The sequence below is a fragment of the Triticum aestivum genome, chromosome 6D (assembly GCF_018294505.1).
Source record: "Triticum aestivum cultivar Chinese Spring chromosome 6D, IWGSC CS RefSeq v2.1, whole genome shotgun sequence".
In the NCBI taxonomy this organism is placed as follows: domain Eukaryota; kingdom Viridiplantae; phylum Streptophyta; class Magnoliopsida; order Poales; family Poaceae; genus Triticum; species Triticum aestivum.
This window is the reverse complement of record NC_057811.1, coordinates 53,909,302-53,922,173: the sequence shown is the minus strand read 5'-3', so window position 1 is coordinate 53,922,173 and position 12,872 is coordinate 53,909,302. Positions and strand designations below refer to the sequence as shown.

General features: G+C 50.1%; 1 pseudogene; it reads left to right on the top strand.

Moving 5' to 3' along the window:
* The first annotated feature begins 532 nt into the window (after positions 1-532).
* On the top strand, positions 533-1,718 carry LOC123142866 (tyrosine--tRNA ligase 2, cytoplasmic-like; annotated as a pseudogene).
* Positions 1,719-12,872: the final 11,154 nt, after the last annotated feature.

The following is a 12,872-nucleotide window of genomic DNA, read 5'->3' as shown; positions in this document are numbered from 1 at the left end:
AGGTGCAGCGCCTAGCTCGAAGGCGTTGCACTGCTGGGTGCGGGCCCGTGGGCTGCCACGGTGGACAGTGGTGCAACGCCCCGGAGCTAGGCGCTGCACCGTAGGGTGTGGCGCCGGCGTGGCGGGCGCTACACAAAAGGGTCAGGGGTGTGAAATAGTTTCGGAACCAGTTCATTCTGTGATTTGCTTTCGATTATAGGTCAAAATTGTCAAATTTGCCACTAGCCACATGGATCCAGCGAAAGTGGACAGAGGGGATATGCGTTGCGCGCGCATGCAGTTAGACATAGCCTTATTCGCGAGATCGTACGGCTGATGTGAGCCTGATCCTACGGTCCACCAGCGCCTAACACGCGCCCCCTGTCCTAAAGGCCCAAATATAGCCCACGACGCAATCCAGGCAAAGCTCAGCACACCTCAATCGCCTCCGCCACCTCGCTCAAAACCTCGTCACATCGTCATCTCCCCGAATCTGATCACCCGGAAATGGCTCGACTACCCTGAGACACGTTTACGATCCAGTTTTGCCCCCATGAAAAACTCAGGCGAGGCGACCATCTGCGCTGCAGGGAACACTGCACTTCCGATGAGTTTGCACGAGAGGTTCACTATAATCAGGAGCATCGGGCTGGAGAGCGCCGACGAGGACGAGCTCAGTATCCTTCTGGAGAGGAAGGCCGCTCCTGTCTGCTACGTCTGGTGCGACCCCTCCCCATGGGTACACATCGGCCAGGGGATCATGCTGGTGTTCAACGTCAACAAGCACATCAAAGCCGGCTGCAGGGTCAAGATCCTGATGGCAGATTGGTTCGCCCATACTCGGCAAATCCAACGACCTAAGAAAGATCCAGGCCATCAGACGCTACATGATCGAGATATGGAAGGCGGCAGGCCTGAACCTCAACGGGGTGGAGTTTGTGTGGCTGTCGGACGAAATAAACGGCCCGGACTCCGGCGAAACAACAGTTTGGGGAGGACGGTAAGGTGTTGTGGCATCGCGGAACCGCCCGTGGAGTACCAAGAGCTCGTCAAGCCGCATGAACGGGGCGATGTGGTGGGCGCGAGGCTCGTCTACACCTGCATGCAATGTGCCGCCGTGTTGTTCCAGAAGGCGAACGTATGGCTGCTGTCCATGGATCATGAGGAGGGCCTTCCCGATGTCGGCATGCTCACCAGAGAGTACTGCAGAGACATGAAGGGTGAAGATTATGGAACTATCATTCTGTCCCATGACGAGCTCCCCAATTTGATTTTAGACCATGAACATGCTAAGATACAAGATCCAATGTTCGCCATCTTCATGGAAGACGAGGAGCGAGATGTGCCTATGAAGATAAGGAACGCTCACTGCCCTGCGAAAGTTGCAGAAGGCAACCCATGCCTGGAGTACATCAAACATATTGTGCTCCCATGGTTTGGATGCTTTGAGGTGCCCAGCAAGGAAGAGAACAGTGGTGGCACTAGCAGGACGTTTAGGAAGATGGAGGAGCTTATCGCCGATTATGAGAGTGGTGTGCTGCATCCCGTCGAGGTGAAGCTAGCCCTTACAAAGGCGCTGAACAACGTTTATTATGGAGACTGTACGTGGCCACTTTGCCGACAGCAGTGTAGCCAGAGACCTGAAGCTATGCAGGTGTACTACATTCATCAACGACCACTATATGCATAACGTTGTAGTCTTCAGGGATCATCTCTCGTTTAACTATGCCTTTAATTAGGGATCACAATATGTTTGAGCAACTCTGTATTTAGTTATTTATTTAAAAAATACTAGCAAATGTGTCCCATTTGTGAATAGTTGATATATGGCATGGAACAAATTTCTTAAAAAAAAGGGGGTTAGGAGTTCAACATTTCGATGTTGCGTCGCGGGAAGATACATGGTCTAACATTCAGTTCGTGTGTATAGGCTGCTGTTCTGTTAGACAGGTTGAGGGCATATATAGTAGCTGAAGGCACCAATAGTTCTTCCATCCATGTGTCATCTAGGATTGACAATATTGATATCCTTTTACAATCCACACGAGGAGGATATCCAAACGGGGCTACCTAGCTATTCAGTGCGCGCATTCGCTTATTTATTTTATTCCACAAAGGTGGCCAAACAGTACAAGTGTTCTATGATGGTTCCTTCATCTGCATTGATCGATCATCCAACCACAAGATCAAGACGGAACATGTTTAGCAGAAACAAGAAGGTTGTAAAATATTCATTATGATATGCTATGATAATATGATACTCAACCATCTCTTTATTCATTAAATGTTATATCACCTCATCAAAATTGCTAGTTGGCATGCATGATAATAGCAGCCTCGCATCCAGAAGGTCGGAATTTGCGGGATCCTATAAGAACCTTTCTCCCTGATCGAAATTGGCACTTGCATCCTCCTAGGGCCTGTCCAGGCGGCCACCCTCCGTTTCTCCTTGAACTCGAACTTCACCTATTTTGTGCTTGATGTGTCCTTGAAGTGCATTGTCAGTGTGGCCGGACCGTCATCCCATGGAACATACATCAGTATAACAACGAAGTGGTCGGGTGTGGAGCTCGGGTCAACCCGGTACGCCATGGGGGAGGAGTACGCGCAGTCAACGCCGCAATCATGTCTGTTAGTGTTAGCATATAGATAAACAGAAACTTCAAACCAACTGCGTATCGAAACAACCTGGTACTTACAAATGGTGTGTGATTGGAATAGTCGGAGACACCCACAGCTCCAACTCCCTGCCTGGCAGGGCCATAGCTGAAAAGGCGTGGTTGCTCAGCTGGACCACCTCGTTCTCGAGGCACGACCCCCATTGACAGATATCTGTGAGCGTGACGGTCACGCCGTCTTTCTTGCAGGCAGGGTGTCTGCAAGTGATGCTCAAGCAGCTGCCACCGCCATAGTTGGTTTCCGACTTCAGCCTGGCAGCAAACACCATGGAGGAGAACGGTGGTTCAGCGACGGCGGGTTCATACCCGCAAACTCTAGCTGAAAGAGAGAGTAGAGGCAGTGGCAGAGCAGGGGCTATGCCCCCCCCCCCCCCGCGCCCTATCCTAGAAAAATCATGTGAAATATCATTAGTTTTTAAGCTAAATTTTAATAAATATTATCAAAGTTTAAGCAGAATTTGTCCTTTTGGCCCTCTCAACTATGCTTTGCCCCCTCAACAATCTCTGAAGCCCTGCCCGCCTGCGAGGATGCGATCGGAGCGAGTGCCGTCTTGCGCACCTCCTCGGACTTGCTCTCCGGCGAGGGGGGCTATCAAGATCTCCGGTCTTAGTGGAAAGGGTTTGTACTGGTGGTTGGTAACTGGAGTGAGTGATCGGAGTCGGAAGATATAGAGAAGCCAGACCTGTGGACGAGGATCGCGTGACGCACGCCACCGACCACTGACATGTGGGCCCGCTGGGATCACGGTCCGCATGTCAGGAGCCTAATAGTAGACAGCGCTGGTCGATGTGCATCGGCTATCACCTAATACTCACTAAACCTAAAAAAAACTGATACTCACATGCTTTCATTTTTCTTTGTTGCTTTATGTACTCACATGCTATAAAAAACGCGTCTTTTGTTAACTCGCCACACGCCGTATATCTTTTCCGATTATGACGTCGATCCAGCCGTGCACCAAGACTCCAGTAGCTAGCGTTGTGGGCAACTAGATTGGGAGTTTTGTCCTGGCACGGCCATGATTATGGAAAAGATAAGACTATCGAGGACGTACGCCAGTTAATTACCAACAAAGAAAAAAAAACAAAGATAGACCCATGCTCGTATCGTTGTCAGCCCGCACTGAGCTAAGCCACGAATTAATTATTCCCGCCGGAAAGAGGCACCTGTGAAGACAAGGAACGCTTTCTGCCCTGCGAAAGTTGCAGAGGGAAGCTCATGCCTGGAGTACATCAAGCATATTGTGCTTCCATGGTTTGGATGCTTTGAGGTGCCCTGCAAGGAAGAGAATGGTGGTGGCATTAGCAGGGCGTTTTGGAAGATGGAGGAGCTTATCGTTGATTATGAAAGTGGTGCGCTGGATCCCGTCGAGGTGAAGCTGTCCCTTACGAAGGCGCTGAACAGGATTATGAATACTGTGCGTGGCCACTTCACCGACAACAGTAAAGCCAGAGATCTAAAGGAAGCTATGCAGGTGTACTACATTCATCAACCAACGCTGTTTGCATAGCGTTGGAGTCTTCAGGGATCATGTCTCGTTTAACTCATGCCTTTAATTAGGGATCACAATATGCTAGAGCAACTCTGTATTTACAGTTGTTTATTTACAAGATACTAGGAGCAATGTGTCCCGCTAGAGCAATGCCGGGTGTGGCGGTGCGGCGGCGCTCCAGAGCAGGCCGGTGATGGTGGCGTGGCGTCGGGCGGCGGGCGGCATGGTAGTGGTGCGGGCCGGTGGATGACGTCGGCGGCGGGTGCTTCCGGCAGCGCCTCGACGCGCGTCTGGTGCCGCGGGTCGTGGTTGACCGGGTCGTGGGCGGCCCTCTCGCCGTGGATCTCTGGTCGGGGGGCGGCGAGGCAACAGGGGTGGTGGGCAGCTCCCGCCCAGTCAGGCCCTCGCAACTGGGTGCCGGCGCTCGGCGCGGGAGGACCCCTTGGTGGCGTCTCTACGCAGCGGCGATGACAGCTCTGCCATCCTTCCTCTCCGTCATCGGGCCGCGGCCGGTGCCTCCTGGTGATCTGGGCCTTCGGCGCGGGGGTGAAACATGGTTTCGGGGGGGGCTAGAGCTGGCACGGGCGTCGGTCATGGCCATGGGCCACTTCTCCGCCTTCCCTTCCCCCCGGTCGATGTATGGTCGGCCCTTCTCGAGGCAGGTTGGCCGCCGGCGACTCTGGAGGTGGTTGGGGTCGCGGATATGGGCAAAGTAGTGCCCTTTGGTGGCTCTCGGGGTGGTCTCATGGTGGGTCGGCGGCCCTGCCGGTGGGAGTCGCGTTGGTCGTGGGCGGATTGCGTGGCTCGGATGCGGGCAGGCAATCATGGCCGCTCGGGCGGCTTGGCGGCTGGTGGTTGGCAGCCCAGAGTTGCGGCGGAGGGGTTGAAGCACCAGGGTACATCACCTACCCAGTCCGTGCACTAGTCGACGGTGATGGCTTCTGTGGACGTTGTGTTCCTCCTTGCAGGCTCGGTTGTGGTGCTTCTACTCCTTCCGTCTCACTCTAGGTGAATAACTTGATCTTCGGATCGGATGGTGGCGACGTTCTTGGTCGTGCCCTTCCTGGAGGCACCGTCTTAGAGTCCTCGGTCCGACGTGTCCGTCGCACATCCTCCCGGATGATCACTCCTCATGGTGGTGGTCTCTGTCGGTTCTAAGCGGTTCCATTTTGCATATCTGATATGTGTCATCTAGGACTGACAATATTGATATCCTTTTACAGCCCACGCTAGGAGGATATCCCAACCGAACCTCTGATGGGGGTGTGAGCATTTGCTTCTTTATTTTGTTCCGCAAAGGTGCCCAAGCAGTACAAGTGTTCTATATATAATGGTTCCTTATTCTACACCGATCAATCACCTAACCATAAGATCAAGACGGAACATGTTTTACAAAAACAAGAAGGTCGTACAAAATGGTCGAAGGACGCAGAAATATCAACCAAAATGTTGTATATGTAAACAATTCCATTTTCTGGTTAAACAAAATTGGAAAGTGCAAAAATTCCAACCGGACCATACCCCTTTCCGTTAATTTCTTAACGGAAATATTTAGTACAAGTTAAAGTAACCACTGACCAAACAGAAAAAGAGACAGGAAAGGGGAAACGAGTTGGGGCATGAATGGGAAACCCGCTGTAGATGCTCAGTACGGAGACATCTACCACGGGGCAAAAACCCACTAACACCACACACACGACATGATAAGGTTCACATGGTCCATGGGATAAAGGGCCTTACAAAACTGCACCTCACCAGGCATCAGACCTATGTAAGGAAACCTAGCGACAGCCAAAATGTGAAATAGCAACTAAAACCTTCAAAACATGACAGCAACAGAACAATCACCCATGATGCACACCGACCGCATCCACGATCAGAAGATTGCCACGCGATGCCGAGCGATCTACCAACGAAGAAGCCAAAAAAAGTGCAAAAATGAAGGACGGATGAGCTAACATCGGCCGACGCACACATTCAACCGGGCCGGTATGTGCGCCGCTTCTCAACCGCCAGGTGCGCAACCACCGTGTGGGCTGTGTGTACCACACGATGACCCGGGCCCTCCCCCAAGCCGCCACTGTGAAAATAGGTTAAGCGTATACCTAGCAGGGACGAACTGCGTGTTAATATATAGGGCCGAAGCCTGGTTGTTACAAATAGGATCTCCAAAACTCAATCTCAACAGCCTAACTAACAGCCTATACAAAATCTATCATGTCGTTTATACACCACCGCAGGTTACATGTTTAACACTCCCCCTCAATCACAACTATCCAAGTTGAGATTGTGTCTAAAGCATTCAAGTTGTCTCAAAGAAAGAGGCTTGGTAAACCCGTCTGCAACTTGATCACCAGTAGGTATAAACCTGATATTTAGCAGCTTGTTGGCTACCCTTTCTCGAACAAAGTGATAGTCAATCTCGATATGATTGGTCCTCGCATGAAAGATAGGATTAGCTGACAAGTACGTAGCACCAAGATTATCACACCAAAGTGATGCTGCCTGAGGATGCCCAATACCCAGTTCAGTGAGCATATTTTGTACCCAGATAACTTCTGCAGTAGCATTTGCTAGGGCTTTATATTCCGCTTCTGTGCTGGACCTAGACACAGTGGCTTACTTGCCAGCACTCCATGAGATTAAGTTACTACCCGGAAAAACTGCAAATCCTCCTGTTGATCTCCTATCATCTGGACATCCTGCCCAGTCGGCATCTGAAAAAGCACTTACAAGCATGGAGTCTGACTTCCCAAGTTTAAGTCCATGACTGTGTGTTGCTTGGAGATATCTAAGTATTCTTTTCACGGCTGTAAAGTGCGCACTAGTAGGAGCATGCAAGAACCGACAAACTTTGTTAACAGAGTATGAAATATCTGGCCTAGTAAGTATCAAATACTGCAAAGCCCCTAGAATGCTTATGTACTTGGTGGAGTCCTCTGCACCAAGTACCTCTCCATCATGAAGAGACAATTTTTCAGAGGTAGATATAGGTGTAGATGATGGCTTACATCCTTTCATGCCTACTCTTTGAAGTATATCCTGAATATATTTTTCCTGTGACAACAAAATTCCATTCGGTACACCTTTTACCTCAATCCCAAGGAAATAGTGAAGATTGCCTAAATCCTTGAGTGCAAAGTCCATGCGCAGATCCTTGAGAAGAGCTTCAACTGCTTTGGATGATGGGCTTGTGACAACAATATCATCAACATAGATAAGCATAAAAATAGTGACACCATTGCGATGATAAAAGACCAATGAGGTGTCCCCCTTGAAGGAACAAAGCCAAGAGACTGTAACTTTGAGGATAGCCGAGAGTACCAAGCTCTAGGTGCTTGCTTTAGCCCATACAAGGCCTTGTCAAGTTTGCAAACATGCTGCCTTAACTTTGGATGTTCATACCCAGGAGGTTGCTTCATAAAGACTTCCTCTTCCAGAACACCAAGCAAGAACGCGTTCTTTACATCTAGTTGTCGTATACACCAATTTTGAGATACTGCAACCGAGAGAATTAATCTAATGGTGGCAGCTTTCACTACAGGACTAAAAGTGTCCTCGTAGTCAATTTCATACCTCTGTTTAAACCCCTTGGCAACCAGACGCGCCTTATACCTGTCAATACTCCCATCTGACTTTCTTTTTACCTTAAATACCCACTTGCAGTCTATCACATTTCTACCCTTGGTAGGAGGAACCAAGTGCTAGGTTTTGTTTTCATGAGAGCAGTATATTCTTCGTCCATAGCATCCTTCCACTTTGGGTCACCGACGGCTTCTCCTAGATTTTTCGGTTCACCTGTAGCACAAAAGGATCCCAAACGAATGCAACCATCCTTATACTTTTTAGGTTGAGAAATACAACTCTGTGACCTGGTGTGTGCTCGCACAGGAGGAAGCGGAGGAGGTTGAGCCATGTGTTGCTGAAGACGATTGGATGAAGAAGACACATGCGAGGAATCAGCCGCAGAAGATCCCCCATTCAACTCCTGTAGCGGATCCGATCCTGCATGCAGCGATCCACCGAGCGCAGCGACCCCCTCCTCTCCAGAAGTGCCAGGTGGCGAGTCTTGGCTAGGCTGCGGCGCACCACCGCCCAGCCTTGTCGCGACGTCAAGCCCACGTGCGGGTGTCGCGCGCGGCTTCGCCCGCTGATGGGCTGAGGGAGGCCGACCAGGCCCACGCGCGGTGGACCCGCCTGATCCGCCTGGCGCAGGCGCAGATCCCATCGGGCATCCGCCTGTCGGACCTGCGGCGCGGGATCCCGAGGTGATACTCCCACTAGGATCAGCTCCGGGATTGCTGCCCGGATCGTCTACGCCAGTTTCGTCCGTGTAACCTGTTTCCTACATAAAATCAAAGGAAATTTCGCCTATTCCGTCGCCCTGCATACTTTCAGCAGAATTTTGTGCATGAATATTAGACATTGACATATGATCATCAGGACCTACTACACCCCCGGGAACAAAGGCTGACGGAGGAAGGAGGTGAGATGGAAGAATGACAAGTTCCTTGAGAAGTTGTGCGCCGGCGTTTGGATGAATTTGTGCAAACGGAAAAACATGCTCGTCAAACACCACATCATGAGACACATAAACCCGCCCAGTAGAGACATCTAAGCACTTGTATCCTTTGTGAAGGCTACTGTACCCCAGAAACACACATTGTTTGGACCGTAATTCATGTTTGTGTTTGTTGAAGGGACGTAGGTTTGGCCATACCGCACAACCAAAAATACGAAGGAATGAATAATTTGGTTTGGTGCCAAAGAGACGCTCAAGTGGTGTTTGGTTGGAGATAACTTTACTAGGAATACGGTTTATGAGGTAAACTGCCGTGAGAAAGGCCTCATCCCAAAACTTCAAAGGCATGAAGGCATGAGCAAGAAGAGAGAGGCCAACCTCTACAATGTGTCTATGCTTTCTCTCAGCAGATCCATTCTGCTGATGGGCATGGGGGCAAGACACATGATGGGTGATGCCAATGTGTTCAAAGAATGAGTGAAGTTTTTGGTATTCACCCCCAATCGGTTTGCATAGCAAGAATTTTGCGATCAAAGAGTCGTCCAACATGCTTTTGAAAGAGATGGAATTTCTCAAACGCATCAGACTTGGTATCAACTCCATAGGAGTGAGCTGTGTTGGCGGAGCGTTGTCCTCCATCACGTCCGCCTCCTCCGCCACCACCACCTCCTGCGGTGTTGCGGATGTTGTTGTTGAAGTTGTGATCAAAGCGTTTCTTGAAACGCCACGCGCCGTGCCCTTCGAGCTTGCAGATCTGGCACTTCTCGCGCTCGCGGTCACTGCGGTCACCACCTCCTTGCCGCGGCCCACCTCCAACTGTTGGGGATCATAGCAGAATTTTAAAATTTCCTACGCATCACCAAGATCCATCTATGGAGTATACTAGCAACGAGGGGAAAGGAGTGCATCTACATACCCTTGTAGATCGCGAGCGGAAGCGTTCCAATGAACGGGGTTGATGGAGTCGTACTCGCCGTGATCCAAATCACCGATGACCGAGTGCCGAACGGACGGCACCTCCGCGTTCAACACACGTACGGAGCAGCGACGTCTCCTCCTTCTTGATCCAGCAAGGGGGAAGGAGAGGTTGATGGAGATCCAGCAGCACGACGGCGTGGTGGTGGAAGTAACGGGATCTCGGCAGGGCTTCGCCAAGCTTCTGCGAGAGGGAGAGGTGTTGTAGGGGGAGAGGGAGGCGCCAGGGGCTGTGGTGCTGCTGCCCTCCCTCCCCCCCACTATTTATAGGCCCCCTGGAGGGGGGGCGCCGGCCCTGGAACCCATCTACATGGGGGGGGGCGGCGGCCAAGGGGGAAGGGGGGGTGGCTTCCGCCCCAACCAAGTGGGGCGCCCCCCACCCCTAGGGTTTCCAACCCTAGGCGCAGGGGGAGGCCCAACGGGGGGCACCCCAGCCCACTAAGGGCTGGTTCCCTTCCCACTTCAGCCCATGGGGCCCTCCGGGACAGGTGGCCCCACCCGGTGGACCCCCGGGACCCTTCCGAAACTTTCCCGGTGGCCGAAACTGGACTTCCCATATATAATTCTTCACCTCCGGACCATTCCGGAACTCCTCGTGACGTCCGGGATCTCATCCGGGACTCCGAACAACTTTCGGGTTCTGCATACTAATATCTCTACAACCCTAGCGTCACCGAACCTTAAGTGTGTAGACCCTACGGGTTCGGGAGACATGCAGACATGACCGAGACGCCTCTCCGGTCAATAACCAACAGCGGGATCTGGATACCCATGTTGGCTCCCACATGTTCCACGATGATCTCATCGGATGAACCACGATGTCGAGGATTCGATCAATCCCGTATACAATTCCCTTTGTCAATCGGTATGTTACTTGCCCGAGATTCGATCGTCAGTAACCCAATACCTTGTTCAATCTCGTTACCGGCAAGTCTCTTTACTCGTACCGTAATGCATGATCCCGTGGCTAACTCCTTAGTCACATTGAGCTCATTATGATGATGCATTACCGAGTGGGCCCAGAGATACCTCTCCGTCATACGGAGTGACAAATCCCAGTCTCGATCCGTGTCAACCCAACAGACACTTTTAGAGATACCCGTAGTGTACCTTTATAGTCACCCAGTTACGTTGTGACGTTGGGTACACCCAAAGCACTCCTACGGCATCCGGGAGTTACACGATCTCATGGTCTAAGGAAAATATACTTGACATTGGAAAAGCTCTAGCAAACGAACTACACGATCTTTTATGCTATGCTTAGGATTGGGTCTTGTCCATCATATCATTCTCCTAATGATGTGATCCCGTTATCAATGACATCCAATGTCCATAGTCAGGAAACCATGACTATCTGTTGATCAACGTGCTAGTCAACTAGAGGCTTACTAGGGACACGTTGTGGTCTATATATATTCACACATGTATTACGATTTCCGGATAACACAATTATAGCATGAACAATAGACAATTATCATGAACAAAGAAATATAATAATAACCATTTATTATTGCCTCTAGGGCATATTTCCAACAGTCTCCCACTTGCACTAGAGTCAATAATCTAGTTGCATTGTGATGAATCGAACACCCATAGCGTCCTGGTGTTGATCATGTTTTGCTCTAGGGAGAGGTTTAGTCAACGGATCTGCTACATTCAGGTCCGTATGTACTTTACAAATATCTATGTCTCCATTTTGAACACTTTCACGAATGGAGTTGAAGCGACGCTTGATATGCCTGGTCTTCCTGTGAAACCTGGGCTCCTTGGCAAGGGCAATAGCTCCAGTGTTGTCACAGAAGAGAGTCATCGGGCCCGACGCATTGGGAATCACCCCTAGGTCGGTAATGAACTCCTTCATCCAGATTGCTTCTTGCGCTGCCTCTGAGGCTGCCATGTACTCCGCTTCACATGTAGATCCCGCCACGACGCTTTGCTTGCAACTGCACCAGCTTACTGCTCCTCCATTCAAAATATACACGTATCCGGTTTGTGACTTCGAGTCATCCAGATCTGTGTCGAAGCTAGCGTCGACGTAACCCTTTACGACGAGCTCTTCGTCACCTCCATAAACGAGAAACATATCCTTAGTCCTCTTCAGGTACTTCAGGATATTCTTGACCGCTGTCCAGTGTTCCATGCCGGGATTACTTTGGTACCTTCCTACCAAACTTACGGCAAGGTTTACATCAGGTCTGGTACACAGCATGGCATACATAATAGACCCTATGGCCGAGGCATAGGGGATGACACTCATCTTTTCTCTATCTTCTGCCGTGGTCGGGCATTGAGCCGTGCTCAATTGCACACCTTGCAATACAGGCAAGAACCCCTTCTTGGACTGATCCATATTGAACTTCTTCAATATCTTGTCAAGGTACGTACTCTGTGAAAGACCAATGAGGCGTCTTGATCTATCTCTATAGATCTTGATGCCTAATATATAAGCAGCTTCTCCAAGGTCCTTCATTGAAAAACACTTATTCAAATAGGCCTTTATACTTTCCAAGAATTCTATATCATTTCCCATCAATAGTATGTCATCCACATATAATAAGAGAAATGCTACAGAGCTCCCACTCACTTTCTTGTAAACACAGGCTTCTCCATAAGTCTGTGTAAACTCAAACGCTTTGATCATCTCATCAAAACGAATGTTCCAACTCCGAGATGCTTGCACCAGCCCATAGATAGAGCGCTGGAGCTTGCATACCTTGTTAGCATTCTTAGGATCGACAAAACCTTCCAGCTGCATCATATACAATTCTTCCTTAAGAAAGCCGTTAAGGAATGCCGTTTTGACGTCCATTTGCCATATCTCATAATCATAGAATGCGGCAATTGCTAACATGATTCGGACGGACTTCAGCTTCGCTACGGGTGAGAAATTCTCATCGTAGTCAACCCCTTGAACTTGTCGATAACCCTTAGCGACAAGTTGAGCCTTATAGATGGTCACATTACCATCCGCGTCTGTCTTCTTCTTAAAGATCCATTTATTTTCTATGGCTCGCCGATCATCGGGCAAGTCAGTCAAAGTCCATACTTCGTTTTCATACATGGATCCTATCTCGGATTTCATGGCTTCTAGCCATTTGTCGGAATCCGGGCCCGCCATCGCTTCTTCATAGTTCGAAGGTTCACCGTTGTCTAACAACATGATTTCCAGGACAGGGTTGCCGTACCACTCTGGTGCGGAACGTGTCCTTGTGGACCTACGAAGTT